We start from the raw sequence: 26,279 nt of genomic DNA, 5'->3' as shown, positions 1-26,279 counted from the left end.
ATTCTGAAAGAAACAAACTTAAGTAAAATTTTGGATTGCCTGTTTTTTAAAAGAGGACATTGGATTAACACTTACTTAACAATGCACCTAGCGGTGACTTTCAGACAGATTTTATTACCACAAGGTTACCTTTTGCCATCAATACCATCCTAGGTTTTTAGTTCCAATGACTTCTAGAACTAGAACTGTTTAGATGTTTCAGTTTGGAAGATGTTTTCACAAACTTTTTTTATAATTAATCACGACCGCATAGACTAGTTACCTTATATTTAAATAAACTTATTAGGGAAGTGTACTTGGCCCAATGGATAAGGCATCCGTCTACCACATGGGGGGTTTTCAGTTCACACTCCGTGCCTCCTTGACCCATGTGGAGCTGGCCCATGCACAGTGCTGATGCATGCAAGGAGAGTCAAGCACCACAGGGGTGTCCCCCATGTAGGGGAGCCCCACGCAGCAGTAGTGCACCCCCTAAGGAGAGCTGCCCAGTGCTAAAGAAAGTTCAGCCTGCCCCGGAATTGCACTGCACACATGGAGAACTGATGCAGCAAGATGAAGCAACAAGAAGAAACACAGATTTCCATGCTGCTGACAACAGAAGTGGACAAAGAAGAACACACAGCGAATAGACACAGAGAACAGATAACTGGGGTGGGGGGTGGAAGGGGAGAGAAAGAAATAAATAATCTTTTTTAAAAAATGCCAAACACAGATTTTGAAGTTGAGGTTTATACGTTTTTTTTCCTGTAGTTTTAGGACCCTCACTGCTGACTGCATTTATCCAAACCTTCAAAAGGGCTATCAGGTAATTAAGGTTTATTGTTTTCAAGCAATAGCCTCCTTCCTCAGACCAAGGTATTTTACTCATTTAGAGCTTTAAACATTTCAAAGCATAGACTTACAAAGAGAGATATTTCCCTTACCTCCCCCCTTCCAGTTTGGTCAATGACTTGATAGGAATGTGGCTTATGAATAGAAGGTGTGGACTGACTGCAAATGGGCAAGCAGCTCCCCCTTCCCAGGGAGGAAGGGAAAGAAGATAATGGTGGTGAGTCCCAGTTGCTAAAATTAGCCTGAAAAAACATGGTTTTGCATGGGGTTTTGCTTCACAAACTACAATCGACTCACTGCTCTGCCAATGGCAAAAGAGGGTTCCAGATCAACTAAATTCCACCTCTTTACATAACCACACATCTCCAACACCAGCATTGAGCTGACACAAATGGAGGCACAAAACTCATTAATCTGACCCACAAGTTCTATATATATCATCTTCAGCATGACTGCCCCCACAGCCATTACAAACTTTAGAAAGAGAGAACACTTAACATTAACATTTGATATAAAGTGAATTCATTTGCAATTCATCACCATATCAAAAGATTCCATCTAGACCTTTTTCATTGTTTAACTTGACACCCAGACCAAGCTTCACTAAAAATAGAGCCGATTCATTTTCCTGTGACCAAGTTTTTCAAAATCGAGACCAAATTCCAGGATGTTAGGACTCGAACTTATAAACATCCCTTCCTATTATAATTAAGCCTTTATTACCTCAGTGGAGACAAGACCACTACCAAATTCTAACATGCAGTTGGACAAAACCAAAACACCAGGCATTTTTCCTTTTATTTCTCCTTTTTTTTTTACCAGACCTAGAGAGAACGGCTTCCCCCTAAATTCCTGGCGGTACTGGGGCTCTCTCTCAGGAGGGGATCGGGCTCCCCTACCTAGCAATTAAAGCTAGAGTTTTCCAGACTAAGCTCCCCTGGGGAGTCTTACCTACCTCCACGTTTGGAGTCTTTTTCATTCCCAGAATTTTCTTCAGACTTTCCATTGCTCTTGATTTTCATCGGGAAGATTCTGGTGGAGACCACATCTTTTCTGGACTAAATTTAATTTAGGGGCTCCCTGATTTGGGGTTCACCTGTGTCCTCCCAGCTTCCTCGGGGATTCAGAAGGTGTAGGGAAATGCTACCATCTCTGTCCTTCATTTGCAATTCCAGACGAGCCCCCAAAAATGTTGTACTAGTGGATAGAAGTTCAATTATTTGCATATAGAAAGACCAGGACTCTAGAATTGTTTTGGGAATGAAAAGATTTATTTATGGCCATTGGACTTAAGACCTTTCTGTTCAAAACCCAAGTCCAGAACAAGGATTTCAAGTTCCTTTTATACAGGGTGGTGAGTGAAATGGTGCTTTTATGAAAGAAAATGACTTTCTTTGTTAGCTAAGTGTTTGCCTGAGTACCAGAAAGGTTTTGAATTATCATATCACCCACACTCCATCTCAACACAACCTTGAATATACAACCTTTCTGAATATTCAGTCTAAAGGGACTGTATTACTGCATTGGATTTCTAGGCACAGATGAATACAGAATTAGATCATTTTGAATTCATTCACAGGCTATATTATATTTCCCCTTGAGGGCAAGTTTAAGTTTATGATTTGGCACCACTATTTTCAGAATCTGTCTGGACTGACTCGTAGTTATATATGGTTTTCATTGCTAAATTACACCCCCTCCATCAGCCTGGAGTTGTTGCCATGGTTACCAAGGGCGGGACTGTAGCTTCTCACTGTTCCACAGGCACAACTCAGGTTATCTATGAAGAGATAAATAGGGAAACAGACTTGTCCCAGTGGTTAGGGCATCCATCTACCACATGGGAGGTCCGCAGTTCAAACCCCGCTGGCCCATGCGCAGCACTGATGTGTGCAAGGAGTGCCATGCCATGCAGGGGTGTCCCCCATGTAGGGGCGCCCCACATGCAAGGAGTGCGCTCCATAAGGAGAAGCCACCCAGCACGAAAGAAAGTGCAGCCTGCCCAGGAATGGCACCGCCCACACTTCCCGTGCTCCTGACAACAACAGAAGCGGACAAAGAAACAAGACGCAGCAAATAGACACAGAGAACAGACAACCGGGGGAAGGTGAGGGAATTAAATAAATAAATAAATCTTTAAAATAAAATAAAAAAAGAGATAAACAGCCTCCCACCCATAGCCCACATCATAATAGCCATAAGTGAGTTGTGTTTATTGATTTCTTGGCCTGTATTTCTTTTCTTTGTTTTAGGGTTTTCTTGCTTTTCATCATTAGAAGCCAGCATTAAATAACATGTCCTACCTTTTTGGAATTTAATGAGATTTTCTTTGTGGCTTAGTGCATGTTCATTTTATTAAAATGCTCCATAGGCTAAATATTTATTAGATTCAGATTGTAATTTTTATTATTCAAATAGTCTAAAATGAAACTTATGTTTTGTCTACTCAATGAATCGATTTCTCTGAGGATTTTTTCAACTCTCCTAGTATGATGATCATTTTGCCACTTTGTCCTTCTATTTCTAATAGCTTTTGCTGTATATATTTCAGTGTTACTATTCAATATGTAAAGATTTGTAACCACTAAATCTAATGACTTCTTTATATTTTTTAGGAGGTACCAGGGATTGAACACAGGACCTCGTACATGGGAAGCATGGGCTCAACCACTGAGCTACATCTGCACTCAGGAATTCTCCTTTTTAACCAATATTCATTCATCCAAGGAATATTTATTGTACCCCTACTATGTAGCAAACACTCTTCTAGGTTTTAGGGATTCATCAGTGAACCAAACTGATAAAAAGCCCCTCCCCCAATGAAGCCAGTGTTTCATAAGGAGGCGAGGTAGTGAGCAGCTCAAGTCCCTCCTCAGAGCCGCAGGAAGGAGTCCTGTGGAGCTGGAAATCTGGGGTGTGACAGTCTGGAGGAGCAGGCAGCTGTGCATCATTAACCCAGCCCCCTTAGCCAGGGGCTTTCCAAAGATACTGGGAGAGGTGGCTGTAGGAGGCAGGTGGGCCTGAGGGGATGCCCACCACACCCCCCCCCCTACCTGCTAATGCCCAGGGCCACTTCTCAGGCCTGGACTGGCCCCTTTGCTCCTTTTGAATAATGCTGAAAATTTCCCAAATGAATGTCCAAAATGCATAATTAAGTTCTCTCTAGCCTGACTGGAGCCGTCTGAGGAGACAGTGACCTCTCAGGTGACCTGGAGGGAAGTCATCAGTTTGTCCTGTGGAATGCCTGCTCTGCCCTGCCTCCTCTGTGGGAAGCCTACACAGCTGTCATGCTCTGTGAATCTGCATTGGTGGATGGACATAGGCCACCACCCTGGTGTCCACAGTCTTTTCTCCCAGACCTATGTTTTTCAGTCTTTCTGAGTGTGATGAACCAACCTTCAGGTTGGGGTCCCACACATTGTGATATAGGGGAGAGCCTGACCCTCACATGGGGGAAGGAAGGCATAGACGTTATGGTTGCCAAGAAATAGCCTCTCAGGCCTGCTTTTCTAGGGTGGGAAGCACTTTGTAAGGGAAGAAAGTAAACACACTCTGGAGAAAGGTATAACAGCATTTTGAGAATGAGCAAAATCACTAGCTTAGAGGGATATCTGCACTTGCTTATGGTCAGCCACCTTGAGTTATCTTCTACCAACTAATGCCCCAGCTCTCTGGTGCTCTAAAATTCTTACAACACTTATACCCACCCTTGGACCTAAGCGAATTCCAGGCAGCCAAGGACACTGGCATGCTTATCCTTTTTGTAGGTCTTTGTATTGCTCTCACTTACAACAGCCAAGTGGCTTTATCTCTACTGCCAGCATTTCTTGCTGTAGTTCAAAGCCAAGTAACCCCAGAAAACCTACTCCATGGCAAGTCTCAGGCCCCGGAGAGAATCATGGAAACCTGAGGCGGCCTGGGAAGGTCTTGGGAGGCATGAGGGCCCATGCGATTCAGGATAGACGAGGGTCCTGCCAGCTGCGTCTCACAGGAAGTCATGCCAGCCTCCTTCTGCAGGACAAGGCCCCAAGCATAAGGATTTCCACAGAAAGGCTCTGTCTCTTAGCTCCCCCCTGTCCACCCGAAAGCAATCTACACTTCACTAACTTGAATCTGCCCCCAAAGCCCTGTTTTTGTTGCAATCTTGCCTTTTTAGATCTAACAAGCATTTCCCAATGCCAGTTGTATCGGTTCCAGGGCTCGGATGCCAGGCCCTTTTCAAGGTGGCTCTACTTCTTCTGTGGGGGCCACTGGAACTTAGCCCTCCACCTAAGTGTCCCCTTAACCAGCTCTGATGTCCTCTAGGATTTCTCAAAACAGTAGAAGAGCTTCTGGGATTTCTGTGTGGCTGATCAGCCATCATTACCATTGTGCTGTCACTTGCAATATGGTGGGAGTTCTGTGAGGCAGTGGAAGTGGATGGTCATGTATCAAGGTTCTGAGGTCAGTCTGTTTGTGTCCACTCTCAGCTTTGCCTCTTACAGGCTGGGAAAGCCAGTCATTTGACTGGCCTACCTCGCTTTTCTCTTCTGTGAAATGGGGTAATCATAGTTCCTCCCTCATAGGGCTGTTATAATGATTAAGAAAGTTAATTTATATGATGAATTTGGAACAGAGCCTGGCACATTCATCCCTTGAATAAGCATTCGGTGTCTTCATTCCATGGTTTAAGTGACTCTGCTATGACTCTCTGAGGAAAGTTCTATTAGTAATAGCTTGTGCATAAATTCAAAATTGTTTCCAAGTGTACCTAATCTCTAGAAATCCAAATAAGTAATATAGACCCTATAGATTTTGAATGTTCAGAAAGGATGTAAGACTGAATGTGTATTCAAGCTTGCATCCAGAGGAGATTTGCAGGATATGCTAAATTCCAGTTGGCTTGGAATGTGGGGAATATGTGTTAAATCAAGCTTACCTGGAGGAAATAACCTGATAGTCAGATAAAACACTTGAAGAAACTAACAAAAGTCTTTTTGCATAGAAGCACTGTTTGTCCCCCTAGTCTTATTTGCTCTGTATAAAAGGGACCGAAAAATTCTATTTGGGGCTCGGTTTTTATTAGGACAGGAGTCTGCCGAGTCTGGCCAATTGAAATAAATCAACCTCCTGCAGCCTCCTTCACAGAGTTCTCATTTCCTGGCCTTTGACACCGTGTACACCCAACTTCTCTACTGCATCTCTGGGGGCTTGTGCGGGATTGTCCTGAGAAGGTAAGAGGTGGCAGAAGTTGTTTGCCCCTCCCAGACATCTCTGAGGAGGCCTGGAGGGCCTCGGCAAAGCTCAGCCCTGGGCACTCCTGGACACCCCATTTGAGTCCAGAAAGAAGTTGTGATCTTCACTGGAGCCCGCCCGGATGAACCGGAGGCACCGGAGGGTCTGAGAGACCCTGAGAAAGAAGCAAGGAGCTCTACAAGTCAGACTGGTAAGACCCCCATGGGGCATAGTGCAGGAAAATCCTAATTCTAAAATTAGGAGGGAGCCTGATCAACTCTCTAAAAGGGGAGGCCCTAGTACTCCTGAGATTACAGGAGGAAGCTGTCTCCTCTCCAGGTCTGAGGAAAGGAAAGGGGGGTGGTTGTGTGCGTGTTCTTGTGGCAACTCAGTGAGATGAAGAAAATCACTTCTGCAGGGTGAGTGCAGAGTCCTGATCCGCGGTGACCTCATACGATCAAGGGCGGTCTGGGGGTCCCTGCAAAGGGGCCCTCTTCCAAATTGGGGTCTTATACCAATCCGCTAAGTTTAAGAGGCACTGAAAACTCCTGCAAGGGACATGACTGGAGACGGATGAAGCATAAGGCTTGTGTGACTGTTGTACACTGTCAGCACAGGGTGGAAATGGGAAACAGGCACAGTAAAACCCCATTACATTGTATTCTGAAAAACTTTCCCTGTGCATTCTGTGAAGATGTGTATGGCATAAGGTTCCAGCCAGGAAAGTTTAGGATCCTGTGTGAAGTAGAATGGCCAACTTTCAGCATGGGCTGGCCCCAGGAGGGCACTTTAGATCCCTGGATCATCCATAAAGTCCACGATGCAGTAACTGGAAATCCAGGGCATCCAGACCAATTCCCCAACATCGATGCTTGGGAAAATGCTGTGAGCTAAAACCCACCTTGGTTAGGGAAGTGCGTGACTAAGGAAGCTAGAATTTGCCTAATACAAAAACTGAGGAGTGCTGTCCCAGGCACCAGACCAAACAATCACCATGCAAAGGGCCCAGAGAAAGTGCATCCCAAGTCTAGTGCCAATCTGCCCATATTAGAAGGGACATATGAACATCAATTTCCACCGCCTTATGCGATGACTCCCACCCTGGCAGTACTAAGGAATGAAAATGAGCTAGTCTCCCAAAGCAGTGCCCCGTTGTCATCATACGCTTGGGGAAGTGCGACGCCCACACAATCCCCGCGCTGCTTTTATAGCCATCAGAGAGGGCACCTATACCATCCCTGCAGTTGCCTTTACCACCATCTGCACCTGAGAGCCCTACGCCATCCCTGCAGCAGCTTTTACCATCTCCGCATTGGTCTTTGGCACTTTCCACAATGTAAATGCAGACCAGCTGCTTTAATGGCCGGTTGCCCCTGGCAACACCACTGCAGCGCTGCCCATCAGCCAGGAGGGAGACGCTGAGAGGCTGCAACTCAAACCACGGGGAGCCCCAGGGGCAGAGGGAGCAGAGAGAAAGGCTGCCTTCCAGCTACCTCTCCTTGAACCCCGACCCCAATTTTTTATGCAGATGACCAGGTTCGGGAGGGGGGAACCACACAGTCATCTATCAGCCCTTTAGGGCAACGGACCTCTTTAACTGGAAAAGCCATACCCCACCATTCTCGGAGTAGCCTCAGGCCATGGCAGACCTTTTCCAGTCCATCACACAGACCCACAACCACCTGGGCTGATTGTAAACAACTTATAATGACTTTATTAAACTTTGAAGAAAGAATGCGTGTCGTGCAGGGAGCTCTAACTTGGCTTAGAGAGCACCCTCCTGAGGGAAATTTGGACAGTGATCGATATGCCAGCTTGCAGTTCCCAGAGGAGGACCCCTGCAGGATCTGAAGAGTGCTGCCAGGCTCAACCAACTAGAAACATTGCATGGGGTCTTAGTTGAAGGATTCAGGGCAGGGAGCCACAAGGCAGTGAATATGGCAAAAACCAGTCAAATTCTATAGGCTCTGGATGAGAGTCCAGCTCAGTTCTATGAGAGTCTGTGTAAAGCATTTCATGTATACACACCTTTAACCCAGATGCTCCTGAGAGCCAAACAATGGTCAATGCAGCATTCATTGCCCAATCGCAGACTGACATCCAAAGAAGGGGGCAGAAGTTGGATGGGTTTGCTGGAATGAATATCTTTCAGCTCTTGGAAGTAGCTACTAAGGTCTATGTCAACTGTGATGTAGAAACAAGAAGGGAAGAAAATCAGAAGATGAAAAACTAGGCAGATCTTTTAGCAGCGGCAATGGTGGAAAAATCCATTCCTGTGTCAAGGAGAGTAACCTGGCAAGCCCCAGCCCTAAGGAGAGGGAAAGGCTCACATCTAGGGCAAAATCAGTGTGCATACTGCAAAGAGGATGGTCATTGGAAGCAAGAGTGTCCCAGCCGGCCACTTGACCCGGCCTCTGCAGCCAAAACATTAGGCAGAAAAGCTAGTGGGGCATCACAACCCAAACACTGTGTCCCTAAAGGTTCAGGAAAAAACCCTGCAAATCAGATCATTGGGCTGGCAGGAATGGAGGACTCTGATAGAGATTATTAGGACAGACCGGGTTCCTATTCTCTCAGCCCCGAAGGGCCTATGGTCGGAGTCCAAATTGGGGGCCACACCATACATATGATGGTTGCCACTGGGCTCAACATTCTGTCATGACCAAGCCTGTTGGGTCTCTATCAAAGAGACAAGCCACTATTGTAGGGGCAGCCGGCAAAAGTCCCCAACAGCCCTTCCTTCAAGCCAGGACCTGCAACATTGGGGGCAAGGAGGTCACTCACAAATTCCTTAATCTTCCAGAGTGCCCAGTCCCCCTCCTGGGTCAAGACCTGCTGTCTAAACTGCAGGCTCAAATTACCTTTGATGCCACAGGGCAGTCCACACTGACACTGGGGTTATAGGACCCTCCGAAAATAGCACTAACCCTTCCTCTGCAGGAGGAATGGAGACTGTTTTGCTTCAGTGAGACTGGCCAATCCATGGCCACACAGCTCCCCTTTGAAGATGTGCCTGAAGTAGGGAGAAAGGGTAACCCAACAGGGATGGCAAGTGACATTCCTCCAATCATTATTGAAATAAAGCCTACGGCCAGTCCAGTAAGCATAAGGGAATATCCAGTTCCCCGCGAAGCGCAAGAAAAGGTCCAGCTACATATTCAGAGATTACTGAATGAAGGCATGTTGAGGCCCTGCCAGTCTCCAAGGAACACCCAACTCTTCCCAGTTAAAAAGGCTGATGGGGATTACCGCCCAGACCAGGATTTATGCGCAGTTAATTTGGCAGTAATAACCCTTCATGCTGCGGTTTCTAATCCATACACTCTTCTCAGGTTAATACCCTCATCGGCAATCTACTTTTCATGCCTAGATCTCAGGGATGCCTTCTTCTGCATTAGGGTAGCACCCTGGAGCCAGCCAATTTTTGTCTTTACATGGGAAAATCCAAACTCAGGTGAAAAGCAGCAGCTTACATGGATGCGATTGCCTCAGGGATTGAAAAATGTACCCACTATTTTTGGACAAGCCCTGGCCAGTGATCTCAAATCCTTTAAAGCAGAAAGCCATAACTGTTTTCTCCTCCAATTTGTAAATGACCTCATTCTTGGAAGTTCCACCTACCAAGACTGCGCTGGTGGAACCCGTGGTCTTTTAAAGCATCTACAGCAAAAAGACTATCACAACCGCCAAAGCATTGCAGTAGGAGTACTCATGTAATACCTCGGTTACTGGCAAAGACCTGTAGCGTATCTATCCAAACAACTGGACACTGTAGCCCAGGGATGGCCCTCTTGATTGCAAGCCATAGAAGCTGCAGCCATGCTTACAGTAGAAGCTATAAAATTAACTCTCAGGCACTCACTAACTTGGCAGGGAAAGGCATTAAATAAGGCACACAGATTCTGGAGCTACTAGAAGCAGTTTGGAAACCTGTCAAAGTGGCTGTAATGCACTGTAAGGGACACCAGACAAGCCACAGCCCCAATGCCCAGGGAAACTGGAGGGCGGGTGCTGAAGCAAAAAGAGTGGCACGGGAAGGATCCCTATCTGAAAACCTGGCCACTGCTCTCATTTCTCAACCTCTTAATTATCAGAACCTCCAGTATACACTGCATGCTCTCAGCCTGCAGCCTCTGAGTCACCGAGAGCCACAATATACTCAAGCTGAGAGAGTGAATACTCTCTGAGGGCAGGACACAAGGAGAAAATGGATAGTGGACATTGCCTGATCACAGAATAGTTGTGCCACAAGTATTAGCAGCACCTGTAGTTCAAGACTACCATGAGAACACACACTTGGGAAAAACCCATCTTAGGGAAGTGTTAGAAAGATTCTTCTACATCCCAAGACTAGTCACTATCACCCATGCTGTACGCCAGTGGTGTGTGGCATGTGCAAAAAATAACCCTCGCCAGGGGCCCACAGGAGCCCCAGGAGTCCAGAGAATTGGCGGTATGCCTCTTGAAGATCTAGTAGTTGATTTCACTGAAATGCCATGTTCTGGAAGCTATACATATCTCCTAGTCCTTGTTTGCACATTTTCTGGTTGGGTGGGAGGCTTTCCCACAGGAACAGAGAAAGCTGAAGAAGTAGCCAAGGTTCTCCTCAGGGAAATCATTCCTCACTATGGGCTACCCCTCTCAATTGGCTCTGACAGGAGACGTGCCTTCATCTCAGAAATCACTCAAAAGATTGCAAAGGCACTGCACATCCAATGGAAACTGCACACTGCTTACCATCCTCAGAGCTCAGGAAAAGTAGAGTGAATGAACCATACCAGAAAGACTTATATTGCCAAGATTTGCCAAGAAACTGGGTAACATGGGTGCAAGTACTTCCAAGTGCTCTCCTACCAGTTAGAGCCAGCCCAAGCTGTAAAATAAACTAAGCCTAACCCCTTATGAAATCCTCTTTGGGAGGCCCCCTCCCTTAATCAGAAATATAGAAGGGGATCTCAGAGAAAGAGGAAACTTATCAATAGCTCAGCAGATGATCAGCTTAGGAAAAACCCTACAAAACCTGCATCACTGGGTCCAAGAAAGGGCCTCATTAGCTTAAGCAGCACTGTACACCTGTACAAGCAAGGAGATGCAGTTTGGGTCAAGGACTGCAAGTCAGCTCCACTAGCCCCTGGATGGCAAGGACCCTATCTTGTCATTTTATCCACCCCCACTGCAGTTAAAGTAGCTGAAATCACCCCGTGGATACACCATAGCCAAGTCAAGCGAGCTGCCCCAGAGTCTTGGACCTGTATTCCAGAAACCCACAGCTCAACCAAAGTCATCTTGTGAAAAAAAAAGCAGAACACCAAGCCCTGCTTCAGTCACACCCCAGAAGCTGCCTGGTCCACGCACTGCTGAATATTGAGGATGGAACACCGAGCCCTGCTCCTATCACACCCTGGAAGCTGACTGGTCTACACACAGACGAAGAATCCAGTTTAATCCATTACAATGCACCTTTGGCTATTTTTCCTACTTCTAGCCCTGAACCTCCCCTGCTTCCAGGTCGACACCACAGAGTGTGAGCCTTGTGTTCAAAAGGTGCATACAGGGACCCATGTCAATACCACAGTAATATATCACAGTCATTACACCTGCAAGGGCCAGGTAACCACCTGTGAGTTTCAGGGAATCTCCTACAGTGTGTGTAACGCATCTGGCCAAATAACCTGCTATGACTCTAGACCCCCAACAGTCTCCCATAAATGGGAAATAAGAGTGCTTGATCAACATGGGGAGCTACTTTCCTCTACCTCCGTCACTAGCCAGAAGCAACGAGCGTCCCTCCTATTTTACGCATGTCAAGTTATAGACTCTGGGATACCATGGAACACAGATTGTGGAGGGCTCAGCTGGGAGCAGACCTGTACTCATAACAATAAGTATATGTGCACTCTGGAAATGTAAAGGGAAGCCCAAGGAGGGGGGGCTTTTGGTGGAAATACATAGGTGCATGCTACTGCCCCTCCTGGTCCTGTGTCACCTGGGCCACCTGCAATGCAGACACAGTAAACAAACAGCCATCCTCACCAAGGGTATGGCCCCGGCTAACTGTCCACATGGTCCATGTAACCCCTTAAACCTCACCATCCTAAAACCTGAATCCTGGCAGACTCAGGGAGTCCAAATGGGCCTCCGCATTAATGATAAAGGAGAGACCCAGGAGCCTACAGCTGGGTTGGATATCGGGAATACCCCTCACAAGTCAAGCCCATTCTGTGTTCCACTCCTTCTATGAAGAAATCGAAAGGCCCTGTTCCATCCCACAAGCAGCAAGAAACCTCTGTATAAGCCTGGCTGAAGTGGTAGGGGCAGCCTTAAATGTCTCCTCATGCTAGGTGTGTGGAGGAACTAATATGGGAGACCAATGGCCCTGGGAAACCAGGGAATACAATTACAGCCAACCATATTATGGAACTGGCCTCCCGGCTGTCCCCCGATATAGTATGTGGCCCTTGCAAACTTCTGTCAGAGGAAAATATTGTGCTTCAAGGGCCTGCCTAAGCTCCTCTATAGCTGTTGGAAACCTAACATGTACAGGGGGAAACTTCCAAAATTATACCACAAATACAACCGAGCCTTGGGGAACATGGAACGAATCTGACCTTGTTCTCATAAATCGTACTTTCCCCAAATTTATCACAGTGTAGAACTCCACCACAAAGGGCCCCTTTACTGTCCCAAATGGTTTGTACTGGATTTGTGCGACAGTTGCATTCTGGGAACTTCCGTGAAACTGGTGTGGTACTTGTATGCTCAGTACAAAACCCTCCTTCACCCTCATTCCCTTAACAGAAGGGAAAGAGCTAAGCCAGCCAGTATATCAAAACATAAGAGAAAAAAGGGCTGTCATTACCTGGGGAAGTGAAGAATGCCCCCTGAGTGTATAATCCAATATCTGGGCAGAGGATGGCACATGGGGTTATCGAAACCCATCTATATGCTAAACCAAATCATCCACCTACAAGCTGTGGTAGAGATAATAACTAATGAAACTGCCCATGCACTAAACTTACTAGCCCAACAGCAAACTAAATTCAGAAATGCTCTCTATCAAAACCATCTTGCCCTAGACTATCTCTTGGCAGCTGAAGGGGGAGTTTGTGAAAAATTCAATCTCTCTAACCGCTGCCTTGAATTAGATAGCACTGAAAAGGTTATTGATGAAATTACAAGCAAAATAGTAAAAATTGCTCATGTCCCAGCGCAAACCTGGAATGGTTGGAATTTAAATAATCCCTTTGGAAGCTGGCAGTCAATAGTAAACAATTTCAAGCTTCTACTGGGAATAATTGCCTTCCTCATAGGAGCATGCACCATCCTTCCTTGCCTCCTCCCTTTCATCGTAAACAGAATGTGTGCCCTAATAAATGGTATAGTAACAAGGCAAACAGCTGCCCATCTCATGGCTCTATATACATACCAGTCAGTCCAGAGGGACTCAGACAATAGTGATGCTGAAACTTAATAACTTAAGCTTGGCCTCAAAGGGGGGAATATAATATAGCCTGTGCATCAATTCAAAATTGTTTCCAAGTGTACCTAGTCTCTAGAAATCCAAATAAGTAATATAGGCCCCACAGTCTTTGAATGCCCAGAAAGGATATAAGACTGAAAGTGGATTCAAGGTTGCATCCAGATGAAATGTGGAGGATATGTTCAATCCAAGCTGGCTTGGAATGTGGGGAATATGTGTTAAATCAAGCTCACCTGGAAGAAATAACCTATCTAATACTCAGATAAAACACTTGAAGAAACTAACAAAAAGTCTTTTATACAAGCACCACTTGTCTCCCTACTCTTATTTCCTCTGTATAAAAGGGACTGAAAACTTTCATTTGGGGCTCAGTTTTTATTAGGACAGGAGTCTGCTGAGTCTGGCCAGTCAAAATAGATCAACCTCCTTCTCAGAGTCCTTGTGTCCCCTGCATTCGATACTGCGTACACCCGACTTCTCAACCACATACACCCTACTTCTCTAAAGATTTCAACCCCATTTTACAGATGGGAAGTTGAGGCCAAGAATTTGGATGACTTGCTCAAAGTGCATATGAACCCCGGTGCTGTAAACACTCTTTTCCCTCTGACCACGAAGGCGTCCACCCTCTGACTGTAGTCCCCAGACCCTGCTTAAACGTCTGCTCTTCTGCTAGGCCATGCAGGTGCCAGGAAGTGGCCAGGTAGCTTTCTGCATCCTGGCAGGGCTCGAGGCCTACTGGCTGCTGCAGCAACAGGAAGGTCTTGACCTGAGGGTCTCTGTGGGGAACTGAGCTTTTCTCGGTTTCCTAGGATGATGGCCCATGGGAGCGTCTGCTTGTCTGTTGTTCTTCTCTGGTCTTTGCCTAGAGGCATGTTTGACCTCTGTTGACTCTACTAGTGTTACCAAGACAATAACCCTGTCTCATTCCATGGGGGCAGGGCAGGAGGGGCCCCAAGCAAAGTGAAATATGGAGCCTGGTAAGCAGGACCACCTGCAGGGCTGGGTGGACCAGGATTGTGTGACTGGGGGGCAGTTTTGGGGGGAGTCCCCTCATACCTCATGGTAAAAGAACTGCAGTAGAGGTGGCAGACCTGAGTTCTAGACATAGGTATTCTGGACAAAGTTTTTTTTTTTTAATTTATATAAATCTTGTTCCCTCATCATCTTTTCGTATGTCACTTTGCTGCACAGGGGCCTGTGCCTCTTGGCAGGTCTGGGAAGCCTTTCTTTTTTTAACCAGGAGGTCCTGGGATCACAGCCCAGTCCTCCCCATGGTAAACGGGAGCTCTACTGCTTGAGCCACACTGCTCCCCTCGATCCTTTCTTTACATCACTCTTTGCCTTCTCTTACTAAGTCTGCTTTGTGGAAACTCTTTCATGCCTTCCCTGATAAGAGGAGAGAACCAAATCTGTGTCTGAGCCAGACCTGATCAGTGGGAGGGGGTGGTCCCTGAGGGGTTGGTCATCTCAGCTGGGTCCCAGGGCAACAGATGGAGGAAAGACACATGAGGTGGATCCGCTGAAGCATGTGCAGGAGAGAGGGCAATTCTGCTGAGTCTCCAAGAGGAGAATGATGTGGCTTGGGCCCCTTAGCCCCATCCAGAGTGTCTTTCTCCACTGCAGAGGCAGGAAGGCCCAGCTTCATTTCCCAGAATCCCTTGTGTCCAGGATTCCGGACACCAGTCAAGATGATTTAAGTAGAAGCAGTTGTGTGAGACTGAGGAGGTGGTGGAATCCAGGCAGGACTCATCTTCCTGCATTTTTGTCTATTTTCTGTGGACCAGCAAGGTGGTGGAGATGTGAAGTTCGCTAGCTTTTGTGGGTGTCAGGTGGCAGCTGTAGTGGCAGAAGCTTCCTGAACCCGGAGCGCAGCGTTGGTGGTATGTCCTTGAGCTCAGAGCTCCAGTAACAGCATAACAGACAGGTGCCCCAGGGCAGGTCAGTTGGCTGGTGTTGTGGGGCTGATCAGAGGGCCAGCTCTTGCAGGAGCCAGCACCTCCACCCTCCCCATGAGTGAGCACCCAAATCCCTTGGAAAGCTCTTGGATTCTGCTTTAAATAGCTAGACTATTTTCTGATCCTGCATTGACTCTCAGCTGGGATAAGTGGTTGATGACTTTGCTGTTGCGTGGCAGGAGGCCCTCTAGGGGGACAGCTCCAGTTTTAGAAATGGCCCCCAATCACTTCATGGTCATCTCAACCCCTTCTCCAAGTGCTGGGGAGGTGGGTACACCTGGGGTAGGGGCTCCAGGTGGGAAGAAGGTGGGGCCTGTTAAGGAGGCTCTGCCTGAAAGAAAACAAAACCCTGGGATAATCTCCCTCTTCTTGACGTGGTCACCCCATTCCTGGGATTCGGGATAGAGTCCATTGTCCCTTATGTACAAATAAAATAGCCTATGATTTAAAAAATTTGTTTTTATGTAACTGTGAAAAATTACTCAGTTTACACAAGATAGGTGCAATAACAGTACATCTGGTTTAGTCAGTGGTTCCCCCATCACCCCCTTTTGTTCATTACTCAGTATTTTTTTAATTGATTATTTTTAAATATTTATTTTTATTTCTCTCCTCAGCCCCCATCAGTCCCCCTCCCCCCCATTGTCTACGCTGTGTGTCCATTTGCTGTGAGTTTTCTGCATCTGCTTGGGTTCTCGTTTTGTGGCTCTGGGACCTTCTGGAGTGGGAGAGAGCTGTTTACTCTCTTGTGCCACCTCATGTCACTATTCTGCTTCATCTTCATATTTTCTCTCCTCTCTGTCTCTTGTTGCAACATCTTGCTGTACCACCTCTGCATGTTAGTTGGCATTCCTGCGTGGGGCCACAATCCCACATGGGCCGGCACTCCACAGGGCCAGCTTTCCTTCACCAGGAGGCCCTGGGCATTGAACCCAGGACCTCCTATATGGTAGATGGGAGCCCAATTGGTTGAGGCACATATGTTTCTCCATTTCTCAGTCTTGAGGGATTTGGGATGATGTCCACTCTGACTGATTAGAGGCCACAGTTATTGAAAGCCTAAGGGAAACAGAAATACAAAACTAAATCACCAAAATCCAATTTCTCCAAATCCAGGTGTTCAGTTCCCTAATTGTTCATAGCTTCTGCTACTCTCACCTGATGGAAACCTCTACCCAGAGCATGAGTCCTCCTTCCAGGGTAGAGAGTGGGGAGGTGTGAGGAGTGCCAGTTATTTGTTCCTGAGTAAGGGGAGCAGGCCTGACCTTCCTTTAGATGTCCACAGGCCCATCTGGCAGGAGAAATAATGGCAATGACAACATTTTTTAGTGCCTTCCATGTGCCAAGTCCCAGTGCATCTCACCCCCGGAGAGGCCGGGTGTTACTTCTTGCTGCCTGCATAACTCTCCCTTTTTTAGCTTTAAGTGGAAAAAAAATGTCTCATGGAAAGTGCCTACTAGGGGCACTCTGTTTAAAATGGCACCTGCTTCGAGGTCTTCTCATTTCCCTCTCAAGTAGCTAGGAAGACAGAGGAAAAGACAAAGCTGGCAGCAGCAGTGGAAACTCACACAGGAGTGACTCCATTGCTGGAGAAGTTGTACCCCTACATACCATACCCCAGAAGCAGGCCTGAGAAGCATGATGTGGAACAAGTGGACACCCTGCTTTTTGAAACAGAGCAACTCTGTCCAATAAGAAATAGGTAAAAGTTTAGGCCACAGCTTCCCACCCTTGTCCCCTTTGCTCAGAGACCCGGCACCTCTACCATCAGCCAACTAGGCAGCCCTTCCTTCTCTGCAACAGCACCGTACACTGACATAGCTGTGTGGCCCCATCCTTATCCTAAGGACTGACTCTAGCAAGCTGGCATTTAACTCGACAGCAAGGAATTTAAGACTCAGAGAATAAAATGGCAGTACTTGAGGATGGCATAAATGTGGATCCAAAAGGAAGGGCTGGAGGCAGGAGCAAACCTAGTGAAAGCAATGTATTCTGAGGTGCAGAGGTGCTCAGGTATGTCAGGCAGTCTGGAAAGGAGAAAAGCCTTGCTAGGCCAGTAGATCAGTGTGAGGTGAGTGCAACTGGAATAGGACTTGTGTACCTCAACCAAGTGATATCGTCAGTCTCGAAGAGGATACTTATCCACCAGTATTCTATAGGTATGTCTAATTCACTCATCTACCTAATCATTCTTTCATTCATTTACTCAACAAATACATATTATGGGGGCAGGTATTTATGGCAAAAAAAGTGAAAGATTTTGCCTGAATAAGCAGGTTCTTGTTTCCACATGTTTCACTGCAAGCACCATATATTCATGCTTTCTCGTTCATTGTCCCACAAATTTCTGTGGAGTAGGTTATATTTTTGAGAAGAGGAAGTTGAGGCTCAGTGAGAGTATGTGACTTGCCCAAGGTCACATGGCTAGTGTCAGACTCCTGTGTCTGAGTTCTTACCCACCATGGATTTTGATTGATACCTCTTTTTAATCACAAGGAATATCAGTCCCTTCTTTCCTTGTTCATGTCACTAGAAGCTTGCATCATATCAGAGGGTTATTATCAGTTAGAGAGTGGGCTCTCTCAGATGTCAAATCTTCAGGACTAAGTTAATAGTCCTTTCTGTCCCAGGTGCTAACACAATGTCTGTCATATGAGTCATCAAGGAATATATTTGAGTGAATGAATATATTAGGAGTAACTATACTTCTTCTGCCTTTAACACAGGATTATGAGGAACCAATGAGATTTACACAGATGAATATTTCTGTCAACTAAATGCTATGTGGTGTCAAGGTATCAACACCAGTCACTCTCATGTTTAACATGTTAGCTCACATGAGTTTATGATTGCTTTCCTTCAGAACAGATGGCTAACACACAAGAGGCCAAAAGTTAGAGCTGAGGTTGGTGCAGGAGGAAGAAGGAATAACGGGAAGAATGTGGCTCAAGCGACTGGGCTCCCGTCTACCATATAGGAGATCCAGGGATCCAATCCTGGGGTCTCTTGCTGAAGGCAAGCTGGTTCATGTGGTGAGCTGGCATGAGCGGAGTCCCGGCCCAAGTAGGATAGCAGGCCCACGTGGAGACCTGATGCAAGCAAGATGATGCAAGAAAAAGAGACACAGAGGAGAGACAGTAAAAGATGCAGCAGAACAGGGAGCTGAGGTGGTACAAGAGATTGAGCAACCCTCTCCCATTCTGGATGGTCCCAGGATTGGTTCCTGGTGCCGACTAAAGAGAAGACAAGCAGACACAGAAGAACACACACCCAATGGACATGAAAGCAGATAGGGAATGCAAACACAATGGGAGAGGGGAGAAATAAATACATAAATCTTAAAAAAAGAAAGGAAGAAGGGGTAAATTCTGGGGTTCTCACACTGGACTCCTGATGCACACCAGCTTGCTCACTCAAGGGTTTGGCAATAAATTAGAATAATGATATTTTTGCTGTTCTCAAGGAAAACTAAGTGAATAGTTGAACTATCTCCATTTTAATCTTCATTCCTACACAGATGGTTTCTGCTGCCTTCTGTCTGCCTACCAGAAGATAACATCAAATGTACCTAGGCCAAACAAACTTGTTTTTCTTTAAGAAAGTCCTTTTCTCTTTTTTTTTTTTTTTTTTACAAAAGTGACTGATGTTTACTGTGAAAAATGCAAACAATGTAAAAGATGTGATGCACAGATCATACCTCACTCCCAGGCTCACTGCTCAGGAAGCATGGTTTACAATTTGGTGTGTCCTCTTCTTTTTCCTTTGCCCTTCCCTTAGAGAGTGGCATGGCTGGGAGCTGGGGAGGAGGTGGGGCCAAGCAGATGGCAGGGAGCCAAGGGAGTGGCTGGTGTGCTTAGGAAATTGGCTATGCACAGCGGCTGGGCAAATAAATCAATGTATTGAGGATAATGGGGATCAGGATTTTCACTGTTGGAGAAGGGAATTAAAAATAAGGAAAGGGGGAAGACTAGAGAGAAATCTGAGGTGTTGGGTTGGAACTGGAAATATTAATGTGCACTCATGGCTTTAAAAATAAACACATGCATGAGATATTCACACAGATAGATGTAGATATATGTGTATACGTGTAAGCACACGAGCCTTCTGTAGGCTGAATCTGCCCAGTGTTTCCTCATGTTGAGACTTAGTCAGGCCTTCTTGGCAGGGATCCCATAGAAATGGAGCTCGGCTTTTCTCCGTGCATCTCATCAGGAGTTGCATGATGTTACCTGTGCCCCCACTGCTGATGCTAACCTTGATCACCTGGTCAAAGGGGTGCCTGCCAGGTGGTTTCACCCTAAACTGACTAGTTTTTCTTTTGTCACTGAGAACTATTTCGTGAGGAGCAACTCCTTGGTGTCCATTGTTGACTCCCTGATGGTGGCCAAATTGGTGGCATCTATTATGAGAGAGCACTTTCCCTTCTCCAATTCGTATTAGTAGGGGCCCATGAATTTCTGGAATCAGCATAGCCCAGACACAATGAGAATTCCTTCTTCCTCTTCCTTCCTCCCTCCCTGTTGGAACATCATTTCTGCCACTTAAATAGTCCAGAAAAAGAATAATGAAAGTGGGACTATTCATAGAAAAGGGTAATAGCAAATGTGATTAAATAGTAGAGAGAAGTGGAGGCAGGAGCTCTTTGTTATTAGTCTTCCACCTTTTTCTACAACATTTATTTGAAAATGGATTTTTAGAAAGTTGCATGTGCAATTTGTGTATATGCATACGTGCACACGTATGTGAATTTATGCATATGTACAGGTGTCTTTTTGAATACACATGTAGAAATAGGGCTGGAATCGTCTACTATTGACTTGCTTCCCCCCGTCCCCCGCCCCCCTCCAGGTGCAGTCAAGTTCGGGAACCAGTGCCCTTAGTCAAGGCTCCTGGTAATCACCGGTGGAGCTAGTTAAAAAGGGGCTCCTGCCTTTAACCCTGGCGGCCCAATTCTCCCTGAGCGCGGCCTCTCCTCTGCCCAGCAGGGCAGGGGCTGCGGGGGGCGGGCCCGGCCTCGCGCTCAGCCATGGACGCTGAGCCTGAGCCGTCAGGGCCCAGCCCGGCGCCGCCGCCTTCCTGGACGCCCCGGAGGCCGAGGTGCTGCAGGACGTGCTGCGGGAGCAGTTCGGGCCGCTGCCCAGCTGGCTGCCACCTGCCGGCTCAGGCGTCTGCCCTCGGACGACTCCTTGGCAACCCAGGACGTGCAGTTGGCGCTGGAGCGGCGGCGCGGGGCCAAGGCCAAGGAGCGCGGGCGTCCAGGGCCGTCGCTGCTCCGCCGCCTCCGACCCCTTCCCGCGGGCGGGCTGGCCCTGCCCTCTCAGCCTACCCGGGCAGCCTCGCTCGCCGCGGCTTCAGACCTCCTGAGGTCCCCCTCGAGCGCCTGGTTGGCGGAGGAGAGACGGTGGCTTTGGTGAACTTACCATCCCCAGGCTGCTTTTTGGGCGCTGGGCGGGTGGCCTCCTCACCGCCTAGGCTTGCGCGGGAACGGGGTCCAGGAAGAGGTAAGGGGAGGCTCCAGACAGCTGTGAAAATGTCTCTTGCGGACAGGTGCTTTTAAAGAGCTCATTAGTGCATGTACTTTGAGCCTCAGTTTCCCGACCCTGTGTGCTGTCCAGTGCTCAGGTCGCAAAGGACGCCCCATTCCACCTTTTCCTCTACATTTTGGTCTCAAAGCAAATCCCTGGTGGTGTCCAGGGGAAGCCAGTTTTTCCAGGGCCTGTGTCCTCCAGGGGCAAGGTCGTCAGAGTTCTAGGCCTTTAGAGCTGGGAAAGAGGGTGGTGAGGAGTCATACTCCAGAGAAATGAGGTGCTGGTAGCCCAGGGCCTCTGGCCTCTGACAAAAAAAATGAGGCACCTCAAGCTACGTTTCAAGTGTCATCAACTACAGATTCTTTGGCCTCTATAACATTAGCTCAGCTAGAAAAGTTTGAAGGGTTGGTGGCACAGTGCTTGAGTAGGCAAGGGTGTGTCCATTTTAGTCATCAGTACCATTTACTGATGACTTTCTAAGTGTGCGATGCTTGGTGAGGTATTTTTACTTGTCCATTACATTATTCACCACAAAAAGCTGCAATGGTGGTGTTCCTTACTTTGCAGATAAACAATCTGAGGCTGACTGATTTAAACACCCTATAGGCTTTATAAAGGTAGTGAATGGGGGAGGGGGTTTTCTGTCTGGGTGTTGCTGACTTGGAGTTTTTAACAAAGACTTCCTAGTGCTTCTCTACTACAGTGCAGTGGGTGCCCTCTCCAGTGAGTGGGATTTGGTCAAGGGATGATGTAGACGTACCCCCTGGCTCACCCACAGTGCTGAGTTTTGCTGCTCCTTTTGCCCTGAAAGTCTCTGCCAGTAGAACTACTGTTCTTCAGAATATGCCTGCTTAGATTCACCAGCCAGATAAAAGGGCTGTAGAAATGAGCTTCACAGCCCCTTTCCATGGGTTGGGGATGTATATGTACAAATTACCTTCTCTGTGTCACTGTACCTTTTTGTTTTCTAGATAAAAAGCTCAGTCTTGTTTTTGTCAAACTGAAGGCACGTGTGCCATTCCTTCCGCAAAGCAGGAAGCCTAGCAAAGTTGATATCCTTAAAGGGGCAACTGAATACATCCAAATTCTCAGTGATGTGTTGGAAGGAGCCAAAGATGCTGAGGTAAAGGCTTAAGAATTCAGAATGTCACTAGCTATCATCTAATGAGCCTTTTCTGTGTGCCTGGTACGTGATGTATACTTCCAGTTCGTGTCTGATAATCCTGTCAGCTCGTTCCAATCCCTGTTTTATAGAAGGAGCAACTAAAATTAAGCCCACAGAGCTAAGAAATGTCAAGGCTGGGATTTGGATCCAGGTTTACATGAGCTTTGGTCACATTCCTAACCATCTATATACTTAGCTCTTGTCACTGTCCAGGGCAGCTGGATGATAACTGCTAAATATTTAACTGAACCTTGGCATATAGAGAGCCTGCTTTGCAAAATGAAACCCCGGATATCACTGCCGTTATCAGGGTGGCATAGCTCAGAAGTGTCCAATAGGCATTGGGAGGCTGGACTGGTTTTATGGGCTTGTTCCACAGAAGGTGTGAAAATGGATCAATAAAAGGAAGAAGAGAGACCTTAGAAGTGAGCCCCAGGGAACACCTGTTGGCTAGAGGAAGGAGGAGCCATGAGAAAGAAGCCAAGGTCGGGTAAAAGATCAAGGACGAGAGAGTTTTGGCCACCAAGGGAAGCTGTGAGAAGCTACAGGGGTGCTGAGGAAGCAACCAGATTCAGCATTTGTTAGTGGAGGAGTGGGCTGGAAGTCAACTTGTAGGGAGAGGGTCGAGGGAATATAATTGGTAAAGATTTGGAATCAAACAGAGAGCAGTGACAGAGTTCAAGTTCCAGTCAACCTGCAAGTCTGTTAGAAGAGGGATCAAAAGAATGGAAGCAAGAGAAAAGCCGTCAGATCAAGTGAAGGTCATAGGTTTGTATTTAAAGACAGATGGGGAGAGAGAAAAAGAGAAGAGAAATATTATGTCAAGTTAGGGCAGAAACAGCCAGGTGTACAATGTATTGCTGAATTGGTTCTTTCCTTCTGCTTGTCCCCCAGTACTGGTCAGGTGTTGCTGGGAGGACACGTCCTGCAATGGGGATGGATTGTCTATTGGCCAAAGTGAATGGTTGGGTTGTGGTGTGGTCACAGTGTTTAGACTTGTGCAGGTGGCTGCCTTAGGTTTTCCTTGTGTTTTGTGCAACAGAAATGATTTTTTTTTTTCAGCTTAAGAGCAGAGCAGTTAAAATTTTCCTATGCTGTAATATTTAGATGCCCAGGGCAGAAGGTCGTAAGATTATAGAATATCAGAATAGTCGACTGAGTAACACTTTTTTCTCTATACCATCAACTTTGCCCTTACTGTTTAAATGAAATGTGGTCAGTTAAACCTCTGAAATATATTGATTTAAATCACCAAAGTTTATCGTGTTATACTGTTCGATACCAAATATGCTTCCTAGAAACAAGAACCAGATCTGAACTATAGAACAATACTTCTGCGCCCCATATATCCATGGTTAGAGAATGATCCAGAAGCATCACCCTGCCTGCCAGCTGTACGGTGGGCTTGAAAAACAAGGGCAGGCTCTGGGCAGAGGGCAGCAGTGGCGACCCAGCATACACTTGTCACCAGAGTATGCTGTCTACAACTAGAGTTATCTGCCCCATCAGGAGACTGGTAAAGTATTCCTTCTTAAAGTCATCTAGGTGTCAAAGTCTGTAACTTGAAGTGTGGCTATTTCCATGCTAAAACATTACAACAATTTTGTGAAAATTTACCATGCTGTTCACACCTTGCATTGGTGTGATCCATTTAAAATAGATGAAAGCACACTTATGTAATTGTTCTACTTGCTGTAGTCAATGATTTCATTTGCGGTTCACTCTGTTCCTTGGATTTTAAAAAAGTCTTATTCTAGTAACATGCATACAAAATAAAATGTCTCATTTTAAAAATATTCTTTAAATTTTAAGTTTCCTTTTACTTTCAAGTATGTATATATGTCCATAATGTTGTACTCTAATCACTAAAATCATCACCAACCTTTACCAAAACTTTTCATCATCCCACAGAGAAAATGAGTACATCTTGAGCATTAACTCCTAGTATTACCTACCCCACCCCCCCAATCCCCTGGTAAATGATATTCTAGATTGACTGAGTTTTATTCTAATTATTTCATATCCATGAGATCATACAATATTCTTCTGTGTCTCACTTTTTCACTCAACGTGATGCCTTCAGGGTCTATGCATGTTGTGGCATGATTCAGAATTTCCTTTTTATGCCTGAATAATATTCCATTGTTTATATATCCCTTTTTCTTCATCTGTGGATGGATACTTGGGTTGTTTCCATCTTTGGGCAACTGTAAATAATGCCATTATGAACACTGGTATTAAAATATCTGAGTCCCTGCTTTCATTGCTTTTGGGTATATACCTAGAAGTGAGATTGCTGGGTCACATGGTAGCTCTATACTTTGAGGAGCTGCCAGTTGCCTTCCCCAGTGGCTGCACCATTTTACATTCCCAACAGCAATGAATGAATTTGTTCCTATTTCCACTCATCAGTACTTTGAGTTTTGCTTTTTTCTAATAGTGGCTATTCTAATGGGTATGAATTGGTGTATCATTATGGTTTTGATCTGCATTTTCATAATGGGTGATAATGAATATTTCATGTGCTTTTTGGTCACTTGTATATTTTCTTGGAGAAATGTCTATTCAAGTATTTTGCCAATTTTAAAAATTGGTTGTCTTTTTAGAGTTGTAGGATTTCTTTATATATTCTAGATATTAAACACTTATTGGATATATGGCTTCCAAATATTTTATCCCCTTGATTAGTTTATGTTTTTGCTTTCATGATAAAAACTAATTTTGATGAAGTCTCATTTATCTTTTATTACTTGTGCTTTGAGTGTAAAGTCTAAGAAACTTTCGTCTAACACAAAGTCCTGAAGATGCTTCCTTATGTTTCCTTCTAGGGGTTCTATAGTTCTGGCTCTTATATTAGGTCTATGGTCCATTTTGAGTTTTTTTTTGTATATGCTATGAGGTATAGGGGTGAACTTTCATTCTCTTGCACATGGACATCCTGTTTTCCCAGAATGATTTGTTGAAGAGGCTCTTCTTTCCCTATTGACAGGACTTGGCAACCTTGTTAAATTAGTTGATCATAGATGTAAGGGTTAATTTCTGAACTGGGTTAGATTCCATAGTCTTTATTTGTGTAAATACCATGCTGCTTTGATGACTGTAGCTTTGTAATAAGTTTTAAAATTGGGAAATGTGAGTCCTCCAACTTGGTGGTTCTTCTTCAAGATGGTTTTGGCTATTCAGGGGCCTTTACTCTTGTATATAAATTTGGCGATTGGCTTTTCCATGTCTACAAAGAAGTCTGTTGAAATTGACTGGGGTTGCCTTGAATCTGTAAATTTCTTTGTGTAAAATTGACATATTAATGACATTTAGTCTTCTAATGCATGAACACAGAATGCCCTTCCATGGTCATCTTGGAATTTTTAGCAATGTCTTATAGTTTTCTGTAGAAGTCCTTTACATCCTACGTTAGATTTTTTTTTTCCTTTCCCATAGATATTTGATCCTTGTGGTGCTATTGAATGATTGTTCATTATTAGTGTATATCATCACTACTGCCTTTTGCATATTGATCTTGCACCATACTGCTTTGCTGAATTCATTTATTAGTTCCAGTAGCTCTATGGTTCTTCCCTCCCAGCCGCCCCTCAATTTTTTTTTATATAGGATAATGCAATCTACAAATCAGGAAAGTTAATTTTTCCTTCTCAACTTAGATGGCTTTTCTTTCTAAGGCCTAATTTCTAGCTAAAATTTCCAGTACAATGTTGAATTAATAGGGGGGAAAGTGGACGTCCTTGTCAGGTTCCTGATCTTAGAGGGGAAAAAGCTTTCAGTCTTTCACCATTAATTATATTAGCTGTGAGTTTTTCATAGATGCCCCCTTTCATGTTGAAGTTTGCTTCTGTTCGTAATTTTGAGTGTTCTTGTGAAGGAGGAGTGCTGGATTTTACCAAACACCTATTCTGCATCAACTAAGATGATCATTTAGCTTTTCCCCCTTGATTCTGTTAATGTGGTATATTACATTAATTTTCTTATGTTGACCCACCCTTGCATACCTGTTAGGAATCCCACTTGATCATGGTGTATAATTTTAATATGCTGTTGGATTCAGCTTGCTAGTATTCTGAAGATTTCTTCATCACTATTAATAAGGG

General features: G+C 45.6%; 1 pseudogene; it reads left to right on the top strand.

Annotated features, from left to right (window-relative positions):
• Positions 1-14,204: 14,204 nt before the first annotated feature.
• Positions 14,205-23,737, top strand: LOC131273747 (factor in the germline alpha-like; annotated as a pseudogene).
• Positions 23,738-26,279: the final 2,542 nt, after the last annotated feature.

The sequence above is a fragment of the Dasypus novemcinctus genome, chromosome 17, assembly GCF_030445035.2.
Source record: "Dasypus novemcinctus isolate mDasNov1 chromosome 17, mDasNov1.1.hap2, whole genome shotgun sequence".
In the NCBI taxonomy this organism is placed as follows: domain Eukaryota; kingdom Metazoa; phylum Chordata; class Mammalia; order Cingulata; family Dasypodidae; genus Dasypus; species Dasypus novemcinctus.
This window is presented reverse-complemented; position numbering and strand designations above follow the sequence as displayed.